Genomic DNA, 17,323 nt, shown 5'->3' with positions numbered 1-17,323 from the left:
ACAGCAGTAAAGCTTCCCCAGCCTATTCCTGCACTTCCAGGACTATAATAGAAAGTCTGTCCAGTGTTCCAGTGCCCAAGCAACGTTGTACTTCCAAGTATTTCCTGCAGAGGTCCGGTATCCTGAGTCTAGTATCCTGAGTCTAGTGTCCAGAGTACCACACCCAGCTCAACCTGCTTCCAGCTATCTGACACAGCCTTCTTCCAGTAATGCGGAACAGTCTTCTTCCAGCAATCCGGCACAACCTGCTTCAGCATGTGTGAGTTCCTGTTTAGCTTCTGTTTGGTCAGCAGCTACATCAATCTGGCAGAGTAGCCTAGAGGGTCCGCTCTACCCACTGGTCGTGACACTTGTGATCAACCTTTATGACACATACAAAAGAAATCTGTACAATATTAGGGTCCTGCTAGGGAACAATGAGGTAGTACTGTATGATAATTATCTCACTCTTGAGCCAGCTATACACATAAGATAATTATTGGCCAAAATGGCCGATTTTGGCCGACATTTGTTTGAAAATTAAACTTCAACAACCAATCGTGATGGCCAACTGCACACTATTATTTTTAAAAATCGGTCTGATTGGATTCTTTTGCCCATGGTCGACTGAAAATCGAGTGTATGGTATGATTGGCTGAATTTGACCGATAATTTTCCATTTTGTGCAAGCCCTTTCTGTATAGTTTAGTCTGGTATGTTACTGGTGGGATTGTTCATACAAACAGTCCCACAGATAATTGATCGGCTGCATTCTGGCCGATCAAAATCCCATGTGTATGGCCAGCAATAGTAAATCAACTCCTGCAGATCAAGGGTCATACAACTTACTGCAAATGATCTAGGTAATGTGTCCAAGAGTTCCCATATCAATAAACCATTGTCACCACTGTGTATTTTTGACACCGTTACAGATGAGTCCATGGATGTGTTTTTTGCCAAACGTGTACCCTCTTCTCATTGTCCACAAATTACCACATTAGACTGTACAATATTCATTTAGGCACAAGTGTTTATAGCTTCTTTTATGTCAACAGCGAATGAAAAGGGATTCTGGAGGTGTCTTCTTAACCGAATAAAAGGGGTCGTCCCATCAAGACAAACTCTGGGCATGTGCTTGGAACCTTTCCTCTATAAACCAGAGTAAAGAGTTGCTAAGTAAGGCTGGGTTCACACGACCTATTTTCAGGCGTAAACGAGGCGTATTATGCCTCGATTTACGCCTGAAAATAGGGCTACATTACGTCGGCAAACATCTGCCCATTCATTTGAATGGGTTTGCTGACATACTGTGCAGACGACCTGTAATTTACGCGTCGTCGTTTGACAGCTGTCAAACGACGACGCGTAAATTGACTGCCTCGGCAAAGAAGTGCAGGGCACTTCTTTGCAACATAATTCGCCGTTCTTCATTGAACTCAATGAAGAGCAGATCAAGATTTACGGCTGTCACAGACGCCTCGCATAATACGAGGAGGAGCGTTTACGTGTGAAACGAGGCAGCTGTTTTCTCTTGAAAAGAGTCTGTCTTTTCACACGTAAATGCCTGCTATCGTGTGCACATACCCTAAGACCTTCTCCCCTGGCAGACCAGATCCATACATGTATCACATTGTCAGCCGTTCATTTCATTTCCCCTGAAGAAACCACTAAGCGCAAAAATGTATGGCTGGAGGACAAAACTTTCCTCAGTGATATCAGCTAAATGCTGGGGGTTCCAGGAGATGGAGCTGTATCAATCAGCTGATCGCCGGAATGACTGTGTTTTTTAAAAATAAAACAGCCCCTTTAAGAAACTGTTCTTAAATATAGACAGTATATAGAGAATAGTAGTGCCTTAATCAACCTCTGGACGGTGGCTGCGTCTAAGACAATGATGGCTCGAGTTATAATATACCTAAACTGCTTACTCTCTGGCTTTTCTCAGAACTGGCAGGGTATACCGAATTTTCTAGCTGCTACTTGTATGTATTAAAAGTCTATTCATCTACAGTTATAAATGTGTTTCAGAAACTGCTATCCACTGTTTGTAAGTCTCGAGAAGTCAGCACCCACACAAGTGATATGAAAACTAAACGTGATGTGTTAGCCATGCGTGTTGGAGAACTGTCAGATCAAACTCCAACCAGACAGCTGTGATGAGCTAAAAGCACTATCTGGCAAAGTTTATTTATGGAAATTCCATGAGTCCATTCAAACTATCTTCATTGAGCTACTTATTCTTCTTGCCTATGGCATATATTAATCTTTTTTGTGTCACGTACATAATAAACCCATTATAGTTCATAGAGCATCAAGTCTTTAATTCCAGATTTATCATCTATACCTTAGGACCATACATCATTGTGTTTATATTGAGCTTACTATGTTAGGAATTAGTCAGATAGGCCATTTTTGCACCTATTTATCAGCCTCTGGTCTAATTTTAAATGAAGTCCTAACTTTCATCTAAAGTGTATTATCAGTCAATGAATAATACCTGACTGTGCTCCTGAATCCTAAATAACTGTGTACAGACTTTCTCTTGTAAGCTCATCTGTTTGTTTTCTGCCTATTTCCATGACAGGAAGTAGCTGCCTGACAGATACCATTGTCAGCCATATTAGTTCTCACGGTGTTAACTCCTCACCCGGTCACCAAGAAGTTGCACAGCTCCTGCTCTAATTCCTCTTAATTGGCAACATTTTTATTTGTCCATAAGTTATCTGTCAGGAAGACCAATACCTTCATTTATTGCCTATAGGTTTGCAGGCACTGTTTCTGGTACTAGTTTTCTTTATTACATCCATAGAGTGTAAAATGTAAACTGGCTGTCTCTTATATGGTAAATATAGCTTGTATGAGGTGAGGTTTCCACTTCTATGGGGTTGGCATGGCTATGGGGAGTGTGACTGTGACTACTACGGTACAGTATGATTGCCCTGCTAAAGCACTGCACTCTTAGACCTCATGCACACATCCGTTTTCACGTCCATTTAAAACAGATCCGTGTGTCCGTTGGGACATCCGTGTGGTTTCCGTTGTCACTCCGCATCTATTCCGTTGTTCCGTTTTAAACGGACATTGTGCTTCCGTTTGTCTTCTGTTTTAATCGGTCCGTTAAAATCCATCTCGTGTGTTGAATGCAGGGAACTTTGCCACCCCTGCCGTTGTTTCGACGGACCCACAGGCTTCATTGGGTGAGACAGACACTGAACAACGGACAAAAGTAGGACATGTTCTACTTTTGACGGAACAGACGCACGGAACCATTAAGAAAAACTGAAGTATGCATGGCCCTCTAGAAATGAATGTGTCAGTGTGCTATCAGTTGAAAAAACGGATAGCACCATGAAGAAAATAACTGAAGTAGGCATGAGGCCTTATGGGGGCACGGTCATTGGCTCTATTATTGGGGTATTCTGTCTATGGGTTGTGAGACAATGGCGGAGCATACAGAGGTTGTATCTGTTTTTTTTTTTATTTCAGAGGTTAATAGTATGGTAATCACTACATCTCGCAGCCTGTGGCATACATATGAAAAGAAGCTAAAATATACAAATGTATCAGATTCATTGTACATTTAAATATACCCTGAATCAATTTAGAAATACACTTTAATTTGAAAACTGTAACTTGAATACACCAAGAGAACCTGGTTACTAAAAAAGAGGAAGTTTCTCGTCCTTATGAAAAGCTTATAAAAGATTGTTCATGATATTTTACAGCACTTCCTCCCAAAAACTTGTAATCCATGTATGCCCCCAGATGAAGCATTTATTGCGAAACGCGCATCAGGTGAGGTGCACTCCCAGAACACACACTCTCTTCTTTGACCGTTGTTTCCAATTGGGCCTTTACTTATCGGTATTTTTGTACTTTTTATATCTATGTTGTTTGGCTTCTCGTTTGTTCATGCCACTGTTTCCATTATGGATGCCACTTCGTTACTCTGGCTGAACAATAAGTATATGCTTTGAATTTTCACTGTGTAGCCAAACGCTTTGTTTACTATCTATTTATCTACTAATTTATACATAGATACTTGTACTTGGGTTCATTTTTGTGTGTGGCGGACACCTTAGTTTTTTTGCATTTATTCTATTGTCTGTGTATCTCCTGACTAATTTTACACACTTGTTTTGTATATCAAAGCTATATGTTTTAATCTATAAATATTGGATTTTACTGTTTAAGCTATTTTATGTCCTGCATGATTCTTTTGAATTGGTGGTACATGTATGCAATGGTCAGTGTCAGTTTATTTAATCCGTACCAGTAATGCAATCTTCTGTGCTTGACTGACCATCACAGACAAGACACTAAGTCATGGGCAAACCTTGAAAGAAGCAGTGGGCTGGGGGTTGGAGTTTCCGAGTACCTGGAAACTCTCCTCTTAGCAGATTAGGAGAAAATATTGAGTTAAATACATAATATTAAGTGTTAACCACTAAACAACTCTAGACCTCAAAGTGAGTATAAGGAGGGGTAGAGGGAAAAGGGAATTTTCTGTCTCTATTGTGAGCACCTACACACTTGAAAACTTACTTTAAAAACCCATAAAAACCAATTGCCCCTGAAAGTATTTCAACAGACACAAGGTACAACATAGGTTAATTTCAACAGATCATCGAACAGTCATGATTATTGTACCACCGGATTTTGACTGTATTAGTGACTACCTGGGACAAGGTGAAAACTGTACCACCTACTCCAGGGAGAAGACTTCATATATATTGTCCACAGATAGTGCTGTAACAGTAAAGCAAAAAAAAAAAAAACTAATATAAAGCTGAACACAATGCTTTTTACCTTTCTCTTTTCCCAACCCTGATCACAGCTGTAATTTGCAAATATCTCAAGAAATAACTTCCCCCTAAAATATTATAGTATTTATATCGTACCATCAACAAATGGTCAATGAAGTGTTACACATTATGTTTCTATTTTTCCTGAACAGAATATTTGTCCTTGAGGACAGAGGAAGGAACCCGGTGCCATGGTCTGGACTGCCAATTATTGCAATCAGCATGAGAAAGCCATTCAAATTCCACTAACAAAACCATGTCCCGATTTGGCAGTCGTTCATATTTTCAGCTTGGCTTAATGGTTGCCAGAGACGGTACTGACAATTATGTTCTTCATAATTTATTTGTTACGATTTATCATCCTGAATAACTTCCTCTTTTCTGCCCTCATAAAAATGCTATGAGTACTTTATAATGAAGAAGATAGATGATTTTAGTTTCCTTTACTGCTTTTTATTGACACCAAAAAAACAGAGCCATGACACCCAAATAGATTAAGATATGTCAATAAGTAATGAGCTTCTAACATGTGTAACTATATTTATTACAAGCATTATCTGGTAAATGTTTATTAAAGTGATTGTTTTATATTTCCACATTTTATTTGGGTTTTCCCTTGGTCTGTACCAAGCATTACCACTTGTACCACTGTTTTTACTTCAGCCATACATTATAGATAAGTTAAGGCACTTGGATGTAACATTGAATGTGCAAATGTCTAAAGCTCAGATGTCAGCACGTCTGAGCGCCTGAATCTCAGGACTCTTTGGGCAAGAGCATGGAAGAACTAATTTAAAGGGGTTGTCTCGTTAAGACAACCCCTTTCAGATTTAAGCCACTATGGAGGGTATTCAGGGTGGTACATTGACTGAAACTTATAGGGCAGTGTGGGTGGCACTTATAACCAGGGATGTAAAGTCCAAGGGCAGGGGGTAGACCGTGACTAGGCCTGGGGGGGGGGGGGGGGAGGCCAGGGCTGCTTAGTTTATTATATCGTAGCAGAGAGCAATTGGTTCTCTGCCCCGCCACTAACTCGGGTAAGCCACAGGGTATTTTAGGCCTGTGGCCTGCTAGAGGCTTCTGATGAAAATGAGGACATCAGGTTTACGTCTCGGTGCAGGCGTAATGATGTTGCTGCATCATGCTGCCTGCGCCATGCAACAGGCAGGAGACACAGCAGCTTGTTATGGGAATGGGGTTATCACAGCCTGAAAGAACAATTACAATATATCTTTATTGATTCCTTAATAATAAAACTGGCTCGTAAGCCCAATAATACTTAACACAGGCAAAAGCAAGTGGTCAGAAAGGTGAGAAGCGTCAACGGGTAATAGGAATTGCATCCACCCGCAGATCGCAATCTCTCCTTATTATATAGAAATTCTCTGGACCCTTGCCATTAGATAGATAATCCTACGCGTTTCAGTATCCCCTAGTTTATGGGATACATCATCAGGGATTATATTTTTATTTGTATTTAGGTCGGTTAGCACTGTTTCTGTTCTTATTCAGTCTCCCAGCGTGTGCACGACTCTAATGTATTGGCCGCCGTAGGATTATCTATCTAATGGCAAGGGTCCAGAGAATTTCTATATAATAAGGAGAGATTGCGATCTGCGGGTGGATGTATTTCCTATTACCCGTTGATGCTTCTCACCTTTCTGACCACTTGCTTTTGCCTGCGTTAGGTATTATTACTATTAAAAGAGGAGGGGCCTAACTATTATATGGGGGCCTCTATCTACTATAATGTGGGCATAACCGCTACAGTATATGGGGGCACCTACTATATGGGGGCCTATCTGCTATATGGGGACACCTTTCTACTATATGGGGCACCTATATACTATATGAGGGGCCTAACTATTATATTGGGAGCACCTAACTACTTTATGGGGGTCTATCTGCTATATGGGGGCACCTATCTTCTATATGGGGGCAGTAACTACTATATGGGGGCACCTTACTACTATATGGGGCACAAAAGAGGAGAACTACTATATGGGGGCATAGAAAAGGACAACTACTGTGTGGGGGCACAAAAGGGAACATTACTACTGTGGTGGCCCTATTTCTGCAGCTTGTTGTAGGAACATGTTTAGATGAGTTTAAATTTTTAAAAACTTTTTTATTGGTTCAAAGGGGTACTATTAAAGGAGGAGGGGCATAACTATTATATGGGGGCCTCTATCTACTATATGGCGGACATAACCACTATATGGGGGCGCCTAACTATTATATGGGGGCCTATCTGCTAAATGGGGGCACCTTTTTACTATATGGGGGCACCTATATACTATGAGGGGCCTAATAATTATATGGGGGTCATCTAACTACTATATCGGGGCAGTAACTACTATATGGGGGCACCTTAATACTATATGGGGCACAAAAGAGAGGAAGTGCTATATAGGGGCAAACAAAAAGAGTACTACTATTGTGTGGGGGCACAAAGGGGGACATTATTCAGTAACAGTTTGGTGGTATTATTCATTCACTATGTAGTAGCAATATGTGGTCATAATGTGGAGTTATTATTCAGTAAAAGTATGGTGGTATTATTTAGTCACTATGTGGTAGTAATATGTCGTCATGCTGTGGCGGTATTATTCAGTAACAGTATGATGATATTATTCAGTCACTATGTTGTGGTAATATTTGGTTATGGTGTGATACTATTATTCAGTAACAGTATGATGATATTATTCAGTCACTATGTTGTGGTGATATGTGGACATGGTGTGGCTGTATTATTCAGTAACAGTTTGGTGGTATTATTCATTCACAATGTAGTAGTAATATGTGGTCATAATGTGGAGTTATTATTCAGTAAAAGTATGGTGGTATTATTTAGTCACTATATGGTAGTAATATGTCGTCATGCTGTGGCGGTATTATTCAGTAACAGTATGGTAGTATTATTCAGTCACTAGGTGGTGGTGAAATGTGGTCATGGTGTGGAGGTATTGTTTGTCTCTTGTATAGTGGCATAATTGGTAATATTGCCCTTAGTATATTGGGTTTTGTTCAGTAACAGTATGGTTATATAGATGATAGCGGTATATGTGATAACTTTATGACTATAATTAATAGGTACATTATCATACATAGAAAATAATGGTCTTATAGCTATGATGTCTTTAAGACTTGCAATGTCACTGGGGCCTGAGCATTCGAGCAACAAGCAGTGGGAGTGTGGTTTTTGGCCAAGTGCAAAATTTGCCCTGGGGGCCATAGGACTCTAGTTAGGCTACTGCTTACGACAGCAATGTTTCTGCCACTGCTATGGGGGCAGTGTGAATGGGTACTTTATGATTTGTATTTTGTATACTTTTCCAATGTTAAAGGGTATATAATGTGGCTGACTGAAAGTAACTAAGGTAGGAAAAATCTGGACAACAAATGTTTTTATAATTGAGTTTATAAGAGAAACACTACACATAAAGATTCAGGTCAACTATCTCGTTTTTAGCTTTTCGCTGTAAATACACTTTCAACTGTACTGTAAAAATCCATAACATTTGTAACACCCATGAATAATGCTACCAATGAATACAAGCAGTTCTTGTTTTTCTCATGCACTTCTATTGCTTGTTGTCTCTCTTCTTTTTTTATGTAGTTGTACTTTATTCTCTCTACAAATCCTATGGGGATGCTGCACTGTTAAATTAGAATTTAGGTTTCTTCCCACTCCTTACTGCTGTGCCACATCAATATCCTTCCGTTCGATCCCTGAATGGTGTCTACCTTGTCAAGGAACATGAAGTCACTGCACCATTGGGTGTCTAAGTATTTGCAATTTAGCTCTTCCACATTTTAATAGGCTGCACTATCTCTACTGAGCCATCACTCATGGTTCCGGGATTACATTATGTCTAATCATAAATAACTGCTTCATGTTATTTATTTGATTGGAACGCAATAATACATGCTAAATGTTCAGTAATTTTGTTAGTAATAAAAATACTCAGGACAAGCGGTATCCCTTTTGGTTATTAAACAGTTTTATTCCCCCGCCATACCGAGCAGAACACAAAGTATAATTTACGTGCATTTTGTATAAGACCTGCAGTAACGCCATTTCCAGAGCTCTTCCCGCTGTTCTCCTCAGTCTACCCAGCTACAACATTGTTGAGAATGATTGCAGTCTTATTTTCCAGAGCAGACTGTGGGTGTTCTGCAAGCTGCAGACACATATCTCATTGTCCTAGATGTTCTTATAAATAAAACTCACTTTTCACCTTCTCTTTTAAACATATGCCGAGGTTCTGAACGCTTTATATAGAATAGACTTTCATTCATTGTTGCAGAGCTGAAACATGTTGAAATTGCCAGAAAATCATGTCACAGAATCACAGGGAGCTGTAATGACTTGACAGTTACAATATAAAGTGTAAGTGATTACAGAGGTTGTAAAGTCTATTAAGTACAAAACGTACTTGAAGGATCTGCTATAAATTGTATTGCGCATCATGTAATTATACCATGAGGTAAAAGTTGCAAAGGTTTTTTAAAGGTACAGTTTCCTTACAATTAAATTTTATGCAAGGCTCACAAGCAGTTAAAATCCGGAATGGGTAAACTTTCTATATAGGAATATCTACACTTGCTATGAAACCTGGGTTTACCCTCTTCTCAAGCAGCGCAACAACAGCAAAAAATTAAACATGCCCATGAAACTCATCACCCTTCTCTCTTACAAGTCATGGAAACTTGTGGTGCTGGTAGCCCAAAAAGCCTTAAAGAGGCTCTGTCACCACATTATAAGTGCCCTATCTCCTACATAATGAGATCGGCGCTATAATGTAGGTGACAGCAGTTCTTTTTATTTAGAAAAATGATCTATTTTTACAACGTTTGTCTTGCTGGAAATCTCACAGAAAAGATTCAGACGTGTTAGGATTCTGAAAACACATCGCGTCCTGGTTGGAGGTAATGTATATTCATTATCAGGACACTGAAGTAATGTTATAGTGTGTGTATGTAGCTGCAGATAGCGATATAGCTATATCACTAGTGCAGTGTAAATGAATGCAGAGGAGTGCATGACGCTGATTGGTCCCTGATTGGTCAGCGTCATACACTCCTCTGTACAATGCCCACTTGGTCTAAAGTAAAAACACGCCCACTTGGGCATTAAGAAACTCATTAGCATAAAGCTAATAAAAGTGGTAAAAATGGATAGTTTTTCTAAATAAAAGGCACTGCTGTCACCTACATTATAGCGCCCATCTCCTTATGTAGGAGATAGGGCACTTATAATGTGGTGACAGAGCCTCTTTAAAAGGAAGGTTCACTTTTCAACTAATTTCCTTTTTGTTCCATTGCATCTAAAATAAAAACTGAAGCATCTTTGCAAATAGTCTTAATTAAAAATATCCTATTGTTTATTGTCTACGGCTGCATATGCAGATCCATGTGTTTCCATGGCAACAGACTACAAACAAATTCTTTGTAGTCTAATCCTGCAGTCATAGTCCCTCCCATCTGCCCCATATTTCTTACTAATTGACATTTGGTAGATTAAAGAGAAGTAGGGGACAGAGATGCAAGATCAGACTATGCAGCATTTGTTTGTCAGCGGCGTAGCTAGGTTCTCCAGCACCCAGGGCAAAGATTCAGTTTGGCGCCTCCCCAACCTCTTTCCCCCTCGCCATATTAGTTTTCCCTACCAATCAATGACGTTTCATTTATTTTCCACATTTTTTTTTTATGTAACTCAAGCATAAAAACATTTGTACATTTTACAAGCAATATATTTCTATACACAACACCAGAACCAAGCTCATTGTAGCGTCCATGGCCGTGGGCCGTCGGGTTTACTCACCTCCCGACGCCCGCAGCCATGGATCCGTGAGCGCTGGTTCCTGTCTCCCTCCTAGGAGACGCCAGCGCTCACTTCCACTCCGTTCGGCTGTGTCCCGTAGGGTGCGCTGGCCCTTTAAGGCCGCGCGCGAGCGTGCGCAAATAGGAAGTCGTCATCATCGTCGACTGCCACAATTTCCTGGTCTATAAGAAGACCCCTGGCCTTCTAATCCTTGCCTGAGCGTTGTTAGTTTTCCCAGTCTCCTTAGTGTTTCCCGTTCCATTTGTTACCCGTGCCTTGTTACCCGTTCCTGTTTCCCGTGCTGTGCCTTAGTATCGAGTTTTGCCACGTCCGGAGGAATCCGCCACATCCTGTGTCATCTGCCACGTCCGGAGGAATCCGTCACATCCTGTGTCATCTGCCACGTCCGGAGGAATCCGCCACGTCCTGCGTCATCTGCCATGTCCGGAGGAGTCCGCCACGTCCTGTGTCTTCTGCCACGTCCGGAGGAGTCTGGCGCAACTTGCGGCTCCTGTGTCATCCGCCACGTTTGGCACCATCTGCTGCACCCATCTCATCTGTGCCAGAGCTGCGGCCACCGTCTGGACTATTCAGGTACCCTTGTGTGGGACGTTGTATTTCTGGGGTGTCCTGTTGTTTGGCCAGCTGCCTCCCCGCTGCGGCGGTACGGCCTAGTGGGTCCACTAACCCACTCCGTGACACTCATTACATATATACAGCACCAGAACAAAGCTTATTACATATATACAGCACCCAAACCAAGCTCAGTACATAAAAACAGCACCAGAACAAAGCTCAGTTCATAAATACAGCTCCAGTACAAAGCTCTGTACTTATATGCAGCACCAGAACAAAGCTCATTACATATATACAGCACCAGAACACAGCTCATTACATATATACAGCACCAGAACAAAGCTCAATACATATATACATCCACCAAGCTCAGTACGTATATACAGCTCCAGTACCAAGCTTTGTACATATATACAGCACAAGAACAATGCTCATTACATATATACAGCACCAGAACACAGCTCATTACATAAATACAGCTCCAGAACCAAGATCATTACATATATACAGCACCAGAACACAGCTCAGTACATAAATACAGCTCCAGAACTAAGCTCAGTAGGTAAATACAGCCCAAGAACCAAGCTCAGTACATATATATATATAGTAACAGACTCAAGCTCAATACATATATACAGCACCAGAACCCAGCTCATTACATATATACAACACCAGCACAAATACAGCTCAATTTAGTGCAACCCCTCCCGTATAGGTTTACACTAAATTGTTTCCAGCTCCAAACATGGCACAAACAATGGTAAGGATATGCTGGAAGTTGCTGTTTAAAATGAATAAATAAATCATATCATAATCATACCACCCATCATCTCGCTGCAGATTATACAGTGACTACAGTACTGATTAGAGGCAGAATAAACATTTACATTAAGTGACTCACCGGTGACGTCTCAGATTCTAGTTATTTTTCTCCATCCGGTCCAGACCTCTATGATGACTTCTCCCGGCCACAGCCCATTTTTGTAGTTTGCCGCTCAGAGGTCTTCAGCTTAGATAAAGCCCCCCCCTGTAGATAATGCCCCCTCGTAGATAATGCCACACACTTTTTTATTAGGATAAAAAAAAAAAAACTAAACAAACTCCTTAATCCCATCCCAGCGCCGTCCGGCGGCAATGGAAACCTGCTCTCTTCTGCGCAGGTCTCCTGGGGTTGAACGATGCAAGCAGCGCGATGACGTGATCGCGCCACTTGCATCTATGAAAGGTGCAGATTGGCAGGGCAGAATGACTTTCCCTGTCAAACAGCAGGACATACCCCTGGCCGCCCGGGACAGCGGGACACTGCCCGGAATCCGGGACTGTCCGGACGAATCCAGGACGGTTGGGAGGTATGAGATAGATAATAGATAGATATGAGATGGATGGTGTAAAGGATCTGCCAGGCACAGCTTCTGTGTCAACGCCCATAGGTAATCAGTCTGCACCTGTTTCTATGTCTGTGAGACTGACTCCATCTTCCACCACTCAGGATGGCAGGCTTAGGAGTGGGAGAGCCTATCACAGCCTGGCCAGACGGAGCTAGCTCCCGCCCTCTGTCTATTTATACCTGCCTTTCCTGTTCCTCCTTACTTGTGATTCTTCTCGTTTTGTTTCCTGGCCCTGCTGCAGCTTCTGAACTATTTGACCCTGCTTCATATTGACCCTGGCTTACTGACTACTCTCCTGCTCTGCGTTTGGTACCTCGTACACTCCTGGTTTGACTCGGCTTGTTCACTACTCTCCTGCTCTGCGTTTGGTACCTCGTACACTCCGGGTTTGACTCGGCTCGTTCACCTCTCTTGTTGCTCACGGTGTTGCCGTGGGCAGCTGCCCCATTTCCCTTGGCTTCTGTGTACCCTTGTCTGTTTGTCTTCATGCACTTATTGAGCGTAGGGACCGTCGCCCAGTTGTACCCAATCGCCTAGGGCGGGTCGTTGCAAGTAGGCAGGGACTGAGTGGCGAGTAGATTAGGGCTCACTTGTCTGTTTCCCTACCCCCATCATTACAGATGGATGATAGATAGATAGATAGATAGATAGATAGATAGATAGATAGATAGATAGATAGATAGATAGATAGATAGATAGATAGACCGACAGACAGACAGATAGATATGTTTAATGGAGAAATGTGTTTTTTTATTACCACTATTACTATTACTATTCTCCCTCTCCTACCTATTCTCCCTCTCCTACCAGGAGAGGGAAACGTTACAGCGGTCCCGAGAGGGGGGGGGTGGGTTAGAGGATGGGTTGCGAGGGGGGGGGGGTTGCGAGGGGGGGGGTCGCAAAAAGAATGTGCCTGGAGACACAAGAGTTTCTAAAATCATAAAATAATGTAATTTATTTTATGATTTTAGAAACGCTAGTGTTCCCAGGCACTAAATTGTTTACACTGTGTACTCACCACTGTCCTGTGTTTTCTTGTCCTCTGCAGTGCTCTGCTCCGGTGTGTCTGCTCCCTCTCTCCAGGCAGACTGCTGCATCATGGATGGTGCGGTGCTGGCGACCCCCTCTAAGTTGTGCCCGGGTCACATGCCCAGCCTGCCCCCCCCCCCTAGCTATGCCCCTGTGTTTGTAGTTTGTGATCACAGAAACATATATATCTGCATAGGAATTTTAGACACATTATAGGAGATTTTCAACTCATTTCATTTTCCCTTTTATGTACATAAGAACAATACAAAATTGTTTTATACAGACTGCTAACACTCCAGAAAAATAGATATAAAAGGAACATGAGTCATATTAAGTTCCCTGCTCCCTGCCTTATCTACGTTTCCCCCAAATCGCAGACCTCAGATGGGCAATCTGGCAAGCCCTAGAGACGTTAGATTATTGTTAGACCCTGACAAGATCAATGGGTTCCACGAGGACTTGTGTTCTTGTGTGGTTAAGAACCTATAAAGTAGCATACACCGTTCAGCATAAATATTAAAACCATCTGAATAATATCGTGTAGATCCCCCTTGTGCCGACAAAACAGCTATGACCTGTCGAGACATGGACTTCACAAGAACTTTGAGTCAATATTTTATCTGGCATTAAAGGAAGGGTGTCGCGAAAATATTTTTTTTTATATTAATTTGCTTTTAGTGTTTTATTAAAAGAAATGTTATTTATTTGTGTGTTTGTGTTTTACTTTTTTTTTTTCTAACTTTTTCTTCGCTATGGGGGCTGCCATTTTTTTTTTCATCTCTGTATGTGTCGATTAACGACACATACAGAGATGGAATACGGCACATACATCCTCATAGAGAATGCGAACGGGAGCCGTTCCATTCACTATGGTGTGCGCCGTCTGTGTGGGAACACAGTCCAACACAGTCCAAATGGAAAGTCTTCGACCGAGCGACATCCGGCGCCGTTTTCTTGTGAACCGGAAGCCGCGGCCGGACAGTAAGATGACTACTTCCGGTCGCGACTTCCGGACATGTGATTAGAAGCAAGGACTAGGAGCAGAGGGAGCGGCGGCAGCGGCTTCGGCAGGAGCAGGTAAGTTATTTCTGTGTATGTACGTGTTTTAATGTGTGATTACTACTGTATGTAAGCCTACTACACTGTGTGTTCGCTCAAAAAATGGCGGCACACAGTGTAGGAGGTTTGAACATTCAATCCCCTCCTTTCTCCTGGTACTAGCCAGGAAAAAGGAGGGGGAATTGTTTGAGGACGCTAGAGCGAGTGTGTCTCAAATTTTGCAGCATAAAACAATGTGGTTACTTTACCACATGCCAATGCTGCAATTTTGGGAATTGCTCCCTCTAGTGACCAGCACAGGGAAATGTTATAAATTAGAATGTAATTTATAATATTTCCTGACTTGTGAAAAAATTAAAAAAATTAGAACAATGTCTAATCATGTATATAATAACTGTTTAACTAAAAAAAAAAAAAACTTCTAGCGTCACATTCCCTTTAAGATGTTAGCAGCAGATCCTTTAAGTCCTGTAAGTTGTAAGTTCCAGCACATCCCACAGATGCTCGATCATATTGAGATCTGGGGAATTTGGAGGCCAACACCTTGCACTCTTTGTCATGTTCCTCAACCATTCCTGAACAATTTTTGCAGTGTGGCAGGGTGAATCATCCTGCTGAAAGAAATCACTGCCATTGGGGTATACCATTGCAATGAAGGGGTGTACTTATTAATAATAATAATAATAATTATATATTATGATTATATTGCGCAGCACTTTACAATTTAGATGGAACATGAAACAGGCAATATCAGACATTACATAGTGACAAAGTTAATTTGCAATTCAAACCAGAGGAGTGAGGACCCTGCCCGCAAGAGCTTACAATCTATGAGGAAATAAGGGAGACACAAAATGTAACAGTGTTTGTTCTGTACTATAGTCCAGCCATTTTTTATACACATGGGGTGGTAACAAAGCTGCATGAGCCGGTCACCAGCCAGTATCCGTGTATGACGGACATGAGGAGAAGGAGTGTGAGGGAATCTTATTCTGATGACTAATCTAAAAGGGGGGCCATAGAAAGGAGTCAGATTAGGGAATGTTATAGGCCTGTCTAAAAATATGTTTTTTCAGGGTACGTTTAAAACTGTGGATATTTTGAATTAATCAGATTGTCTGGGGTAGCACATTCCAGAGGACTGGAGCAGCACGAGAAAAATCTTGGAGTCGGGAGTGAGAGGTTCGGATTATGGAGGATTTTAATCTAAGGTCGTTGGCAGAACGTAGAGCCCGAATAGGGTGGTCGACAGAGATGAGGGAGGAGATGTAAGGAGGTGCAGTACCGTGGAGAGCTTTGTGGGCGAGAGTAATAAGTTTGAATTTTATTCTGAAGGGGATGGGCAACCAGTGCTTTTGAGGTGAAAATGACAGGAGCGTGAAAGTGATTGAATGTGAGGAGTAAAGGAAAGGTCTGAGTCAAAAATAACCCCGAGACAATGGGCGTGCTGCTTAGGAGTTATGATAGTGCCACACACTGAGATGGAGACATCAGGTTTAGGGAGGTTAGTAGATGGTGGGAACACAAGGAGCTCAGTTTTAGAAAGATTCAGTTTCAGATAGAGAGAGGACATGATGTTAGAGACAGCGGACAGACAATCACTGGTGTTTTGTATTAGAGCAGGGGTGATGTCATGGGAAGAGGCATATAATTGGGTGTCATCAGCGTAGAGATGGTACTGGAAGCCAAATCTGCTGATGGTTTGTCCAATAGGGGCTGTGTACAGAGAAAAGACGAGCGGACCTAGGACTGATCCCTGAGGAACCCCGATAGCAAGTGGATAAGGAGAGGAAGTAGAACCAGCAAATGACACACTGAACAAGCGGTCAGAGAGATAGGAGGAAAACCAAGAGAGAGTAACGTCTTTGAGGCCAATAGAGTGGAGCATGTTAAGTAGGAGTTGGTGGTCTACAGTTAAAAAGGCTGCAGGGAGATCCAGAAGAATCAGGAGAGAATATTTACCGTCCGATTTAGCCACCAAGAGATCATTTGAGACTTTAGTAAGGGCAGTTTCTGTGGAGTGTAGAGTGCGGAAAACAGATTGTAAGGGGTCTAGAATGGAGTTAGCAGAGAGATAGCGGATAAGGCGAGAGTAAACCAAGCGTTCCAGGAGTTTGGAGATGAAGGGCAGATTAGAGACTGGTCGGTAGTTTGCAGCACTGGAAGGGTCAAGAGTTGGTTCTTTCAGCAATGGGTTTATAATGGCATGTTTAAAAGAGGAGGGAAAGATACCAGAGGAAAGAGAGAGGTTAAATATTTTAGTCAGGTGACCAGTGACAGCTGGGGAGAGGGACTGGAGGAGGTGTGAGGGGACAGGATCACTAGGACAGGTAGTAGGACGAGAAGAAGAGAGGAGCCTAGAGACTTCTTCTGTTATTGGGTCAAATGCTGAAAGTGAAGAAGAGGGAGTGCGGGAGGGAAGGGGATCGATGTTACTAGGGGACTGGGAGAAAATATCATGCCGGATGTTGTCAATTTTAACTTTAAAATAAGTGGCCAGGTCTTCAGCACTGAGATCTGTGATTGGCGTCTGCACTTTAGGACTAAGGAAGGAGTGAAAAGTATCAAAGAGGCGTTTTGGATTATTAGATAGTGTGAAGATGAGAGAAGTGAAATAGACTTGTTTGGCACGGTGAAGGGCAGAGTTGTAAGTTTTCAGC

Source organism: Rhinoderma darwinii, chromosome 5 (genome assembly GCF_050947455.1).
Source record: "Rhinoderma darwinii isolate aRhiDar2 chromosome 5, aRhiDar2.hap1, whole genome shotgun sequence".
Lineage (NCBI taxonomy): Eukaryota > Metazoa > Chordata > Amphibia > Anura > Rhinodermatidae > Rhinoderma > Rhinoderma darwinii.
The sequence above is the reverse complement of the archived record's forward strand: the minus strand, read 5'-3'. Positions refer to the sequence as shown.